Source organism: Lactuca sativa, chromosome 8 (assembly GCF_002870075.4).
Source record: "Lactuca sativa cultivar Salinas chromosome 8, Lsat_Salinas_v11, whole genome shotgun sequence".
Lineage (NCBI taxonomy): Eukaryota > Viridiplantae > Streptophyta > Magnoliopsida > Asterales > Asteraceae > Lactuca > Lactuca sativa.
The window spans coordinates 129,068,645-129,084,955 of record NC_056630.2 but is presented as its reverse complement, the minus strand read 5'-3'; the positions used below and the strand labels follow the sequence as shown (position 1 = coordinate 129,084,955).

General features: G+C 38.2%; 1 pseudogene; it reads left to right on the top strand.

Annotated features, from left to right (window-relative positions):
- The first annotated feature begins 6,586 nt into the window (after positions 1-6,586).
- On the top strand, positions 6,587-15,958 carry LOC111917105 (protein phosphatase 2C and cyclic nucleotide-binding/kinase domain-containing protein-like; annotated as a pseudogene).
- Positions 15,959-16,311: the final 353 nt, after the last annotated feature.

Below are 16,311 nucleotides of genomic sequence, written 5' to 3'. Positions count from 1 at the left end.
CGTCTTTTTTACATGTATTGAATACTTCAACTTAGTAGTTGTCACGGTTGATGGGTGTAAACCAAATACAAAGGTTAAATGAAAAATATTGATAAGCTACGGATTTAAATTATTAGAAATGAACTTTTAGACTTGAAATATTATGAAATCCATTTGTGGTTCCGAAATATTATAAAATTTTAAGGACTATGAAATCTTATGAGATACCTTGTGGACTTTTAATATTATAAGAAAACTTGAGGACTTGAAATATTATATTAAGTCAACCTGTGATATGAAAATATTATAAATTTTACGTATAAATTCAGGTTAATTGAATGCAACGCAAATTATATATATATATATATATATATATATATATATATATATATATATATATATATATATATATATATATATATATATATATATATATATATATATATATATATATATATATATATATATATATATATATATATATTAATGCTGTTTTTTACGTTTTATTTTTTTAACAATAATCACAAAAATTATTTTATATTCAATAGAAATTTTATAAAGTTATCAATTATTTAGTTTATTAAACATAATAAAAATATGTTTTGGATAATGGTTATTATTAGAGCTATGTATCTGACCGTACTATGGGTGTGTATGGAGCAATTTCGTTCTTCTATCGAACCAAACAAAAACATAAGCATTATAATTGATTAATATATTTCGATAGCGATTTGGTAATGTTTAATATTGATTTTAGCTAACAGTTTTTAAGGTTAATGGTTAATATCGATTAACGATAATGATCAAACATAATATAAAAATAAAAATATTTTTTCTATAAAAATTGAAAAACATAAAATCCAATACTATAAACAATGCATTATTGTGTGTATATAATTGTATTGATGAAATATTACTTATGATGGTTTGTTTTAGATGAAAATGATAACCGAACCATATGCATTCAATCAAAATTTGAAACCGCCTCTTATATTTTAGTATTATTACAGTTACCTTTGCTGTCATCACCACCATCAATGACATTGCCACCATCTCCCCTACTAATAGTCATATTCGAATGTAAATAATTATTTGTGAATAGATACATACTTATTTATATATGAGTAAGTATATAATTTTTATATACTAATATACTTATTCATATATAAATATTATCTTTTCGTCGTCCTGATATGCTAAAGTGTTTAAGCTGCAGATTTAAAATGAGTGGTCCAGATTCATTATTGCATTTATAATTTTTTTCTCAATTGAATATCACTCTCTCTCTCTCTCTCTCTCTCTCTCTCTCTCTCTCTCTCTATATATATATATATATATATATATATATATATATATATATATATATATATATATATATATATATATATATATATATATATATATATGCTCGTGATTGGGTCATGTTTGTGCATTTGTTTTAGTTAAAACATGAACAAATTTTCATCTCTCTCTCTCTCTCTCTCTCTCTCTCTCTATATATATATATATATATATATATATATATATATATATATATATATATATATATAAGTGCTCATGATTGGGTCATGTTTGTGCATTTGTTTTAGTTAAAACATGAACAAGTTTTCATCCGTCTGGATTTGGTTTACAACCTTTGTTATTAGGTTTTCATCATACGTTATACATATGTAGTGAGTTCATAAAAAAAATTAAATATGTATATCCATTTATGTTTAACAAATTTTCAGACAAACTTAGTCTATCAAATATTAAATCAATTATAAATAATTTTATAATATCACTGTTATTTATAATTTTATAATATCACTCTTATTTTTGATGTGATGTAATTTTTTAGTTTAAGATGCAATTTTTATTTAAAGATTGTATCCAAATTAAAAAGGGAAAAACGAAAATAGATAAGTAATGGGACTTATCTCAGTCACAAATGATAATAAAATGTCATTTAAGTTATAAATAATATTATTTAGTGATGTGAGTGTAATACACGAATTGGTTCGTGTATATAGAAGAACCCATTTTCTTGGAAAAAAGGTAAACATATTTATGAAAATATATCATGATCTTGACTTTATGTTAATATTTATAAATAAAATATGTTGAATGGGGATTTCCAATAACATAGTCGGCATCATAACCAGATAATATTATAAGAATGGTCAAATCTTGTCATCATGGTGTTCATATATATATATATATATATATATATATATATATATATATATATATATATATATATATATATATATATATATATATATATATATATATATATATATATATATATATATATATATATATATATATCAGTGTTGTAAAAATCCCGATTAGGTCCCGATCAATCCCTAGGCGCTACTCAACCGATTAGAGAGCACCTAGTGATTAATCCAAGCATACACAATGACTGAAACAGTAGAACCCGATGAATTTTTAACACTTTTAAGAATTTATATCTCAATAAAAACTATTTGAGGTATATTTAGTGTTGTATTTATCATATTAACCTATTTTGTTATGATATTAGTGAAATTTACGAACTTTTATATGATATTAGTTGTATTTAATTTTTTGAAATCTAACAAATTAGCAATTAATGGTCCCCGATTAATCCCCCGATTAATCTCCGCCTAGCCGATTAATCCCTTAACGTCAGTCCACCGACTAGCTAACGTCGAGCGATTTTTACAACCTTCATATATATATATATATATATATATATATATATATATATATATATATATATATATATATATATATATATATATATATATATATATATATATATATAAGAATAGTTTTAATATTCTTTTGTTATTTGTCATTTTAATGCAACTCCACATTAATATTATATCATATGTTAAAGAGATATATTAAGCAAATCACTATCACAATTAATAAGGTGAAGGTTTTAAATAATAGATTTTAAAATTTTAATAGAAATATTTACTTTTTTAATTATATGTTAAATTTGAAGTTATAACTAACATTAAAATCTGGTATATATCTTTTAATTAATAATTTATTTAAAATTATTTATTTAAAATAATTGATTAATAGTTATGAATTTTTTGCTATGAAAATTGAACTAATTTTATAACCGTGGTTTCCACATGTTATAAACTAATATATATATATATATATATATATATATATATATATATATATATATATATATATATAAACACACACACAGACACACACACAGAGAAAGAGATGATCAATTGTGAATGGGTAAAAGATTACGAATGCAAGAATAAATATGTGTCAATCATTCGATAATGACTTACATACGAATTAATTTTTTCTCCCAAATATTACACTACTAGAAAAAAAGCCTTTTACGACGCGTAATGCGTGTCGTAAAACGCTCATACGACGCGCAAATGCGTGTCAAGGAAGACCCTGTCATAACGAAAGACGACACGCTTTTGCATGTCGTCTACTTACGACGCGCATTTATGACGCGCATTTACGACGCGCAGTTATGACACGCAGTTAGTAAATAACTTAAACCAACTTGATAAAAGGTCCAAAATGTAAAACTTTACATCTAACCAACTTTTCTTAACACATCCTCAAACTGTTCATCATGTGTCCATGATGTCACCTACAATTATGTAATCAAATTAACTACACATTCTCCAAATTATTTAGATATATTTCCATGAAATATGTATTATTTTTTTTTTACCTCGGTGACATAATGGTTGAAATGTGTCTCAGTTCTTTCCATGATCATGTTGTTCCTTTCACCAGATAGCAAGTTGAATATAGCTCCTGTCACATACATTATAAAGTATTTATATAGTCATTTATTACTACACTATTGTGGCCATGTAGCTTCAAAGCTGGCCCGGACAACACCCGTTATGGGAGAATCCTCTTTCCAAAAAAATATATTAAAAAAACAATTACCTTTATGCCCAAATCACCCTGCTCTTCCGATTCAATGCAAGTACACTTCATGGTCAGGTTTAGATTGATGATCACGTATTATAGGAATATCATAATTAACCACCAAATTAACCTGATTAAAAAGGGGGAAATACAATTATATAACACAAAAGATAAAACATAAAAGCAGGGGTAGAAATGTAAACCTGTGCTTGATCAAACCCACGATCAAGTTCATTAACTGATAAGATCCTAAGATATATAATGAGATTGTCAGTTGATGATTTTCACCAAACAAAAAAGAAAAATAAACACTCACATTCTTTATTAGAGCAGTGAATGCATTCTTTGGTAGGCCAAAACCAATTGGTCATTTCAACAACAGAATGAGGAAATTGAATTTTGAATTATATCCTGTAACATTCAACAAATCTAGACAGTGCTTCCTAGGCAGCCTGTAATGTATTATATATAATATAAAGGATTAATTTTTATATAAAAATGATAATAAACAGTAAGATAAATAAAAGCCAACTTAGCATGGAAATAGAAGCAAATTGAGAAGTTCTGATATCAAATACTCAGTCCCTTCATCATCAATTACCAACACCACAGTTTTTGTAGCCTTCTTTGCAAGATTTTGGACCTCCTATATTACAAATAAAAGCCAACTTAGCATGGAAATAGAAGCAACTTTGTCAAGATCACTATGGGAATGTGAACGTCAAAACGTATAAGAATACAGTCAAACATGTTGGAGTGCTGTCTGCCCTGCATATCTGTTACTGAAAAGAAACAACAAGTAAGATTATGATTAATACAAGAAATTTCAGGCTCTGTGATGGATTGGATCTCAAAATTCCCACTTTAGGAGGTATAATTCTTTGGCTACATGAAAGGAAAGTAGTTCCCAAATTAGGAGAAACCAAATTGGATCTCATATCTGTTACTGAAAGGAAACAAGAAGTAAGATCATGATTAATACATATATACATAGTAACATTATATTAATTTTCTCTTCCATTACTGTGTCGATGAGAAGAACTAACTAAAAATAAACTAGAATGTGATAACTTTGAAAGTTTTGATTTTTTACTATGTATATATGTATTAATCATGATCTTACTTGCTGTTTCCTTTTAGTAAAGGATATCTTCAAAATCATATATTAATAAACGACATAATGGAGTTTATTTTGAAGAGGTGACCCTGTTAATGCTATTCGATTTCACTTGCTTTAAGGTCTGAGCTTAATTTCAAGAGGTGACCTTGTTAATACTACACATGTTCAAACAAACAAACTCAAATCAAATGATCCTAAAACTAACTTACACGAGATTTTGCAAGTGTTGAGGGTGTCACCCATGTGCTTGGAATTGCATCTGATTCCGAAACTGTGGAATCTGAGTTTACTGATGTGGCACACCTTGAGTGAGAGTTTGTGTTTGCTGATGTCCTTGACTGTGTGAAAGACTCTAAGTTTTCTGTTGTTGTTGTTTTTGTTGTTCTTCTTGTTGTTGTTGTTGTTCTTGAGGCTTCTGTTGTTGTTCAAACAAAGCCAATTCCTCCGATTTCTTCCACTGTATGTGTGTATGTATGTATGTATTTCAACATATCAATCTATTTAAAATAAATAAATAAATAAAACTTACCTTTCTTTTGCCAGTTCTACTATTGTTGTAGTACTTATATCCATCAGGCGACATCTACTCAATCCAGTTACATTTCAAGGCTGGCAGCAGCAGTAGGTTGAAGATTCTTCTGAGGTGTGAAAAGTTACAGTTACAATTGCTATTGAAGCTGTGAGAAAGCTTATTGAGACGACTTGTAACTCGCCTGTAAAGTTTGTTTTTGCTGAGTCAGCATCTGAGCAAGGGGTGAAGCTGATTGGCGGACAGGTGGCACTTGATACTGATTATGGGGTAACATTGTGTTTAAATGACCACTAGAATTGGGTACTACTTGTTCTTGACTAATTGGTCTTATGGTGTTGGGTGATGGAGGATGTGGTGATTGATTTGATGGCTTTTTTAAAGGCGATGATGAAAGCTGCAACACTTTTGCATCACCAGATCTAGCTGCCATTTGGTTGACGTAAGGAAAGATGATAAATTTGCTTCTTCATTGGTCCCTTAAGAAGATAGATAGTGTGACACACCAAGCTCCTAATAATATCACAAGTGATCAAGATATGGTTTTTTTCCTTATAATTGTGTGTGTGTGTTTGAGAGTAAAGGACAAGGGACATGAGTTATCAGAATCACCATAAGGCGGCGGAAAAAGCAGTTTAGCATATCATCAGCTCTTGACAATACATTTTGATGAACAAAATGAGCACGAGCTACATCATTGACACCATGGCGATCACGTATCCGACACCACTCATTAAACATTGTAGAAACTTGTTTTTAAAACAATTAAATAATGATGAGATTCATAAATTAAGGTCTTAAAAATTAAATATCATGTAAGATGAGAATAATTAGGAAGTTGGTGAAAGAGTGTTAATTAATTACTACCTGCCAAAGGAAACTAGGAGGATCTCGTCCAGAAGATATAAATGCCCCGTCATCATCCTTGTTGGCCATAGGATGCTTAGTCACTTGTTCCATCGAAACATAAAAGTTAGCTTCAAATTGGATATCATTAACAAGAATCATATTAGGTTTCCTTTCTTTAGGTTGTTTAAAAATTGGTTAACCTTGTCATTTATGATTTTGTTCCACTGGAAACTGTTGCTAATTCAGGTGATTCAAGAGCTATTATAGCTGAAAAAAGGGGGACAGAAATTGTGGCAGTTGATTTGTCAATAGATCAAACTCCATTTAGAGAAGATGAGCTTGAAAGGGTTATATTATGTGGGGTAAGAGTTCTTACATTGGATCAGATTGAAGGTTTAAGGAATCCAGATGTGCAATGTTGGGACACTGAAGAAGTTGATGATGGTGATCCTCCTAGGTTGTGGGTCCCAAATGGGATGTACCCTGGAACAGCTTTTACAAGAAGCATTAGTGATTCAATTGCTGAGACAATTGGTGTTGTAGCAAATCCAGAAATTGTTGCATTGGATATTACTCCAGATCATCTTTAATTTCTTTGTGATTGCTAGTGATGGAGTGTTTGAATTTCTCTCTAGTCAAGTTGTGCTTGACATGGTAAGGTATCTTATTTTATCCAAAAGAAACATGAAATATCTACAATCCATCTTCAAGCTCATCAATAATCTATTCAAAATCATAATTCTAATACCCTTTTATAATAATAGGTTTCAAGCTTTACAGATCCACGTGATGCATGTGTTGCAATTGTAGCAGAATCTTATAGACTTTGGTTGCAATTCGAGACTCGAGATGAAAGAGATTAGAAGGTCGCATACAAATATACTTCTTCCAGATGGAGCCTAAATAGAACTTGGATCAAAGAGATTAGAAGGTCGCATAGGAATAGTATAAAGCAAAGAATAATTTGATTTATTACCGATAGATCTTTGAGGAAGTGAAGTGTGAAGAAAGATATGGGGGCTAGGTTTCCTGTACGATTCTAGGGTTTGATGAATTGTGTTAATCGAACAATACAGCCCAGGCGACAACTGCTTGCACTTTCATGGGACCTTCTTTGAGAATTTTAACAAACATCGAGCATACACCGGCATTCAACGCTCTCAGGATCACGACCTAGCAATCCGATTGCAGACGCAACGTTCTCCTGACCTTCTAGTTTCCCTTCTTTCACCAATTTCAGCAACGGAATGACTCCGCCTTCTTCAATTATCAGCTTCCCATACCGATCGTTGTCTCTCGCAAGCGAGAAAAGCGACGTCGCCACGTCGGATGTAACACCCAGAATCAGGAAGACCAAGAAAAGAAAGGTTAAGCTTTAAATCAAGAGTCAGCTCGTCGAGTCCAGGGAGGAACTCGACGAGTCGGAGCCGGATCTGGGTCATTGAGTAAGTGACTGACTCGGCGAGTCAGCGAGTGGACTCGGCGAGTCTGGTATGGGGGAGAAAAACCCTAATCCCAGAGGTTGTGCCCTATATAAAGCACATTATAACCCACCCCCAACCTCTTTACTCCCCTTTTGAGTTCCAGAAACCCTAGATTTGAGTGAGCCTTCATTATTTGAGAGAATAGAGCCTTAGAGGAGAGAATCTTGGAGAGGGGCTTGAAGATCAAGGGCTTTGCTGCAAAGGAGTGGTGTAGATCCGGAATTTACTTCAGTTGGAGCTTTCATTTGAGGTAATAGTCTGTTGTTTGGGCTTATGTGCATCTAGATCTATCATATGTTTGACTTTTGGGCATTTTGAGTATGGATGAGATCTATTTCGAGTTTGGAGTAGATATGAGGTTGCTACCTCAGATCTAGGTTGGTAATAACCTAGAAATTTATAAAGTTTAGGCCAATAAGTTGTTGGTGAAGCCCCTTTGTTATAAACCCTATCCCTAGAGTGTTCTAACCCTATAACTCCTTGGTTACATGTAAAGTTTGCCACTTTACGTGGGGGTTAGGCTCTAGAGGAATGGATCTATGGATTTGAGCCCCTGCATGGCTCGAAAAGCCACTGTACGGATTAAGAACTGAAGAGACTCAGCGAGTCACATGGGTGGACTCGGCGAGTTGGATGAAGTTAGGCAGCAACTCGACGAGTTGGAAGAACAACTCGGCGAGTCTGTTCTTGGACTCGGCGAGTCAAGTCGCGAAACCCCAAACCCTTCGAGTTAAGACTCGGATCAGTGAGTTGAGTGGGGACCTAGTGAGTGGACAGGTCAGGACTCGGAAATCAGTAGACTCGGCGAGTCATGGTCTGACTCGGCGAGTCGAGTCGCGAATGAAAGGGATTTCAGAGCTTATGAACTCGGCGAGTCAGTAGGCTGACTCGGCGAGTAGGGTCAACCTGGAAGGTTGACTGTGACTAGGACTTTGACTTTGACCATAGTTGACTTAGTTAACTTTTGAAGGACTGTCAGACTAAGTATCATTTTGATATTGGTAGGTTAGAGAGCTAGAGGAGCAGCGGCTCAGAAGGTTGTCGGTTAGCAGCCAGTGGGTTATTAGCAAGTTCAGCAGTACCAGGTGAGTTTCCTTCCAGTAGGAACGGGTCTAAGGCCACAATGCCGACCCGTTTAGCTAGTAGTAGTTTCCGGACTTCGGTCCGATGTCGTAGTTAGTATGTTTGATGCCTTCGTGGCTTAGACATGATTTATGTGTTATGTGTTCCGGGCTATGGCCCGATGCAGTATGCAGTATATGTGTGTTCATGCTAGTTGATATGTTATGCTATGTTATGTTCAGTTAAGATCCGGATTGCGGTCTGATGCAGTCGGTTCCAGACTTCGGTCCGATGCAGGGGACAAGGTCCCAGTTAGTTCGGACTTCGGTCCGATGCAGGGGGCAAGGCCCTAGTTAGTTCGGACTTCAGTCCGATGCAGGGGACAAGGTCCCAGTTAGTTTCCGGACTTCGGTCCGATGCAGGGGGCAACGCCCCCAGTTAATCCGGACCTCGGTCCGATGCAGTGGGCAAGGCCTAGTATGTGCTTATATGTTTGTATGGTATGTGGTAGTTTGGGGGAGCTCACTAAGCTTCGTGCTTACGATTTCAGTTCTTGGTTTCAGGTACTCAATTTTCAAAGAGGAGCTCGGAGAGGTTGCAGTGCACACACCATAGCCAGTTAGCCTGGGATGTTTTACTCTGATAATAAGTTATGTTTGAAATTAATAATATGAAATTCTGTTATGAATTATGATACGGTGTTTATAAATGTGGTTTTAGTAATGTTTTAAAAGAAATTTTTAGTCATGAAAATTGGGTCGTTACAAGTTGGTATCAGAGCCTTGGTTTGAGGGATTCAGACATACTTGAGAGTGTGTCTGGACTCGAACTAAGGAAACGGTAAAATGTTTTCAAAAGAAAAACATTTTCGAAAGGAATTTTTGGTAAAAAGGAGTTTGAGAAAAGAAAAGAGTTTTAGAAAAAATGAAAAGAATATTTAGAAAGAAAATAACTTGAAAAGAGAAAAAGGGTGTGGTGCATGCAATCAGCCGAGCTCAAGTAAGTACTCCCAAATTACCCATACAAGTTTATGATTTTCAGTTTCAGTTTCAATTTCAGTTTTAGTTCCAATTTCAGTTCCAGTTTCAGTAGAACAGCATGCTAGTATAGGACTAAGGATCTAGGAGGATCCCTTATGTGCCTGCTTATGTGTCTCATCCTTATGAGAGTTGCATGCTAGTATTGCGTAGACAGGAGTAGGATAGCCTGTTTAGGTTATGCCTGATAGTATGAGTTGAACATTGTATGCTAGTACAGTTTCTTGAGAATAGTTTGCATGAGTATGTTTCCTTTATCCGAATGCTGCTTGCTTTGTGCTTAGTGGGACTCTGAGTGATGGGAGTTAGCCATTAGGTGAATACATCACGTCACATGTGGTCAGGATTGGATAAACTCAGAGTGCCGGATTTGACCCTATTGCGCAACTCTCGTTTGAGTCTAACCAATATAAGGATGAGTCTTGCACTCGAAGGATTATTTGAGCCTCATTGCATGTGATGGTATTCAGGTGGTGGCTAATTGGCGTTACAAGGAGGCCTTCAGCAGCTGAGGACTGGTTGGGGTAGAGTCAGAGGTTCCTTAGGGCAAGCCTAGGATGAGAGTAGCAAATATTAGAAGTAGAGAAAAGGGACTTGGTGGAGTTGAGGTAACTCTTGAGGAAAGTACGGATAGATGTGGAAGGTAGTATGAGCCCGTACTACTGAAAGCATAGGATCCGTACTCAATTCAAGAGGGGTTGAGGCAAAACCAGGGAACTAGTAAAGTGTGCGAAAGATCCCTCAACAGCGGTATGTATATTGATCAGATTTGTGATGTGTTTCCAACATGGTGACGTTGCGTGAGATATCAGTTGGCAGTTCAGGTGCCGGGGAAGGATCTGGCTCAGGCTCTAGAGCCGGAAAGTTTGATGATCAGATGAGAGATGTTATTTCTGCAGAGATTATGCGCAACATCATTGATCAGACTCCCATGATATTTGGTTCAGTTAGGGAGGCCATTATGGAGCTTTTGGACAGTCGTCTTGAGGCCTTTAGGGCCGGGATAGTTTCAGGGCAGTTTGGGGCTTGTCTAGAGCCCGATTCTTATGGAGTTCAGGGATCCATCAGGGAGGGAGATCCCATTTTTAGCTCTTTCCAACAGGGGACGGGAGTGAGAGGGGAACCCTGTCTCTAGGAGAGACCTCTGCATGATTGGATAGTCAAGGAGGTTGCGCGAGCCATTCGCGAGGAGCTGCCCAATGTCGTTGGACGGGTCACTAGTAGGTTAACCGTGAAGCTCCAAGATCAGATAGCAGTTGTTCAGACGATGGATGGGGTTGACGAAGTAACGCATGAGCATGATTCGGTAGAGAGTCGGAAAGGAAGAGGAAAACAGATGAGACTCAGGTAGCCACAGGTTCGGGCAAGAGGCCTAAGGGGTCGGATTCGAGATCGAGGGTTTATCAGAGCCGCAGTCGATGAGGGAAGTGTGGTAGGATGCACGAGGGTGCGTGCAGGAGTAGAAGTGGCGGTGATGCTGGATGTTTCAAGTGTGGCCGGATTGGCCATTTTAGCAGGGATTGTATTGTTACCATCGCTCAGGGGTTTGATCCGATATGTTTCCATTGTAGTCAGAGGGGCCACAAGAAGGCCCACTGCCCGAGTTTGTATACAGCAGGGCAGGTGCCAGCTCCTGCCCGTGGGACTTCGAGAACCACCAACAGACATCAGGGTTGGGAAAGGGCGCCCACGACTCGGAGCCAAGTTTTCCGGTTGATTTCAACAAGGATTCGAGCAGCACTGAATGATGGGGGTACGTATCTTTTACCTTCCTGTCAGTTATTATTCATGATATTATTGTTATGTTACCGCATTGTTATCAATAAGCATAAGTGTTGGGGTATTATATTACCTGCTTGTGACTGAGTTTTATGCCATCTGAATACCTTGGAATTAGAATGGTAAAATTGTAGGTCGTCCCCTCTAGATCAGGTTACTTCAGATGTGGTGACTGTAGCATGTATGTGTAAGAATCAGTAATGCCTCACTACTTTCGAAAGGTATCATTCGGGATTGATTAGTTAAATCCTTAGTAGTGACGATTTAGAGCTTCTAGTGAGGTAGCCAACGGACAGTAAAGAAGTGGGTTGAGGATGTGCACCCTAAACGCAGGTTCCTAGGATGCAGTCCCCAAAGCAAATATAGTTAAGGATTGAAGGGTGCTCAGTTAAATAGCAAGAATGGTTCAAATCTGTTAAAAGTTAGTTGGAGCGCCGACAGAGGTAAACGTTGGCGGACAGCAAATCGCGCTTTTAATGGAAGGAAGGTTGGGGAATCCTTTCGAGAAGTAAGGAGTTAGCCGGATCCAAGTGGGGGAGAACCCTCCCAGTATACAGGTGAAAGAGCACACAGTTCCAGAATGAGTACACGACCTCTTAGAAGAAAAGATAGTAGTGCAGCGATTGATGGATTAAGAAGTTCAGAGTTGGGAGTTTGAGGAACTTCCCAACAATGAGTTCATGTAATCGAGATGGTTAGTAGCTGGTTGGGAATTCAGGGTTGGAGGACTGCCTGTAGGACTCTAGTGAGTCGGAATGAGGATCTTGAGAACGGTTAGCAAGAGATGCTTTCATGTAGGTAGTCAGTGGCAGAGACGACATGCAGGGTTATGTGGATTTAGGAGTTGGAGGTTTTGGAAACTTCCCAACGATAGTTTCATGTATCCGAATTAGTAGAAGGTTGGTTTGGGAACCAAGCCAAAGAATTCCTCGACGGACCGCTAAGTGTATCGAGCATATAAGATGTCGAGGTTGATGCATCATTCGATGACTAAGGGCTGGTTTTGAGAAATCAGGATGAGGAATCACTAGCAGGACTAGGGATAGTCAGGATGTCCTTGGAATAGTAGTAGAGTGTTGTAAGTTTGCAGGGGTAGCCGTAGCATTCACTAACAGTCAGATAGTAGTAGAGTGTTGTAAGTTTGCGGGGGTAGCCGTAGCATTCACTAGCAGTCAGATAGTAGTAGAGTGTTGTAAGTCTGCGAGGGTAGCTGTAGCATTCACTAGCAGTCAGATAGTAGAAGAGTGTTGTAAGTCTATGGGGGTAGCCATAGCATTCACTAGCAGACAGATAGTATTAGAGTGTTGTAAGTCTGCGAGGGTAGCCGTAGCATTCAATAGCAGCCAGATAGTATTAGAGAGTTGTAAGTCTGCGGGTGTAGCCGTGGCCTTTATCAAGATGGTAGGCAGCATGAGCGCATTGTTGGACGTGGGGGAAGCAGTAGTACCCACTAGTTCGGGTGCATCAGTGAGGATATGGGAATCCACGGGTTAGATTTCGGATTTCCTAAATGGTTCAGTTACGGTTAAGTCGGTGATTTGTGAGTAGATCATCACCTCAGTTATGAGATCAGGGAAGCAGTGGACCGCTTGGGTCCGTGTATGTTAAGGGCTGCCGTTAGTCTAGGAGCCACCATTTTTAGTCCTGGATTTGATGATGTCAGTATTCGATGTATGGACCCGGTCGATTGGATCATAAGGTTGTTAGAGTCACAGTGTCAGGATGACTAGTGGAAACTAGTTCCATAGAAAGATTTCGTTTAGAAGTTGTGGGAGCGACTAAGTAAGGAGTCCTTGGGCTCCACAGTTGAGTTGGAACTCAGTGTTGCAGATAACCGATGAATGATTGGAGACTAGGAAGGTCTTGAGATGTTGTGGGAAGCAGTCATTCAGTCAGTTCAGTGTTTTAGCCAGTTCAGTGTTTCAGCCAGTTCGATGTTTTAGCCAGTTCAGTGCTTCAGCCAGTTAAGTGTTTCAGTCAGTTCAGTGTTTCAGCCAGTTCAGTGTTTTAGCCAGTTCAGTGTTTCAGCCAGTTCAGTGCTTAAGCCAGTTCAGTGCTTCAGTTAGTTCAGTGTTTCAGGCAATTCAGTATTGCAGGCAGTTCAGTGTTTCAGATAGTTTATGTGTGATGGCCAGTATAAGTATTTGTGTTGGGATGCAAGTGCTGACAGTATAGTTGGTCGATTTGAAATGGAAAGTCCCTCTCAGCAGGATCAGTTGAGTCTTCTGCCAAGTATAAGTGATCTGCAAGGATAATTAGGCAGGTAGCCTTTCTTTCTAATTGGAAGGCTCGAGTTATTGGAAGCTGAGTAGTCAGATGAGAGATAAGCAAGTTGGTTCCAGCAACATCGATTCAGTATGAGTGGCAAAGTGGGTAGGACAGTTATAGATAGTCGAGGTATCTTCAGAAGTCGCTGAAAGCGACTAGGAGATTGCGATGGGGTGTAGTAACCGGTAGGAGTCCGGTAACCAAGATATGGGGACATCAGTAGGGACCAGGGTGGTCTCGGTTCATCCGGAAGGCGGATAAAGGACAACATAAATTTTAAAGTAGTGGCAGTAATGGAAAGCAGACTATGGTAGAATTCGACTAGTTTATTGATGGGTACTCAATACTAAGTTAAAGTAGTGAAAAGTGTCCAGTGCATAGCTAGTGGTAAGAAGTAAGTGGGTTGTGAAATAGTTGGCCGTGGTGGACTTCGAGGACGAAGTCTAGTTTAAGTGGGGGAGAGTTGTAACACCCAGATTCAGGAAGACCAAGAAAAGAAAGGTTAAGATTTAAATCAAGAGTCAGCTCGTCGAGTCCAGGGAGGAACTCGACGAGTCGGAGCGGGATCCGGGTCATTGAGTAGGTGACCGACTCGGCGAGTCAGCGAGTGTACCCGGATCCCGCTCCGACTCGCCGAGTTCCAGCGAATGGATCAGATAATCCTTCGAGTGAAAGATTCATCCCTGCAACGGTTAAGACTCATACGAGAGCTGCGCAACAAGGTCAAACCCTCCCCTCTGAGATTATCCAACCCTGCCGTGAGAGGCGTAGCACCCTCTGTCAACTTGCTGCCTCTTACCATACTTCCCTTGTCGTTACTGCCTCTGACTGAAATTTATGTTGCCCCTAATCCGCCTACCGGATGCACTGAGACCACCCTTGTCCAACTAATATACCGATATCTGGGTTATCGGACTCCCACCGGTCACTACACCCCATTGCAATCTCCTAGTCGCTTCCAGCGACTTCTGAAGGGACTTCGACTATCTATAAATGTTCTATCCATTCTGCCACTTATATTGAATCAATGCTGCTGGAACTAGCCTGCTTATCTCTCATCTGACTACTCAACTTCCAATAACTTGAGTCTTCCATCCTGAAAGAAAGGCTACTTGCCTAATTACCCTTACAAATCACTTATACTTGGCAGAAGACTCAACTGATCCTGCTGAGAGGGACTTGCCATTTCCAAATCAACCAACTATACCGTCAGCACTTGCACTCCAACACAAATACTAATACTGTCCATAACTCTGAAACTATCCAAAACACTGAACTGCCTGAAACACCGAACTGCATGAAACACTGAACTGCCTGAAACACTGAACTGTCTGAAACACTGAACTGTCTGAAACACTGAACTGCATGAAACACTAAACTGCCTGAAACACTGAACTGCCTGAAACACTGAACATGCCTGAAACACTGAACATGCCTGAAACACTAAACTGCCTGAAACACTGAACATGCCTGAAACACTGAACTGCCTGAACACTAAACTGCATGAAACACTGAACATGCCTAAAACACTGAACTGCCTGAAACACTGAATTGACTGAAGCACCGAACTGCCTATATGATTGCTTCCCAAAATATCTCAAGACCTTCCTGGTCTCCAATCATTTGTCGGTTATCTGCAACACCGAGTTCCAACTCAACTGTGGAGTCTAAGGACTCCTCACTTATTCGCTCCCATGACTTCTGAACAAAATCTTTCTCTGGAACTAGTTTCCACTAGTTATCCTGTCACTGTGGCTCTAACAACCTCCCGATCCACCGATCAAGTCCAAACGTCACATCTTGACATCATCAATTCCACGAATAAAAAAATGATGGCTCCCAGACTAACGGTAGCCCTTAACATACACGAACCTAAACGGTCCACTGCTACCCTGATCTCATAACTGTGGTGATGATCCAACTGTCGAATCGCCGACTTAACCATAACTGAACCATTTAGGAAATTCGAAATCTAACCCGTGGATTCCCATATCTTCACTGCTTCACCCGAACTGGTGGGTACTACTGTTTCCCCCGCGTCCAAACAACGCGCTCATGCTATCTACTAATTGACGAATGCTACGGCTACATCCGCAGACTTACAACACTCTACCACTATCTGACTGCTAGTGAATGCTATGGCTAGCCCCGTAGACTTACAACACTACTACTATCTGACTGCTAGTGAATGCTACGGCTACCCTCGCAGACTTACAGCACTATACTACTATCTGACTGCTTTACTAACTACTATTCCGAGGACATCCTGACTATCCCTAGTCCTGCTAGTGATTCCTTATCCGG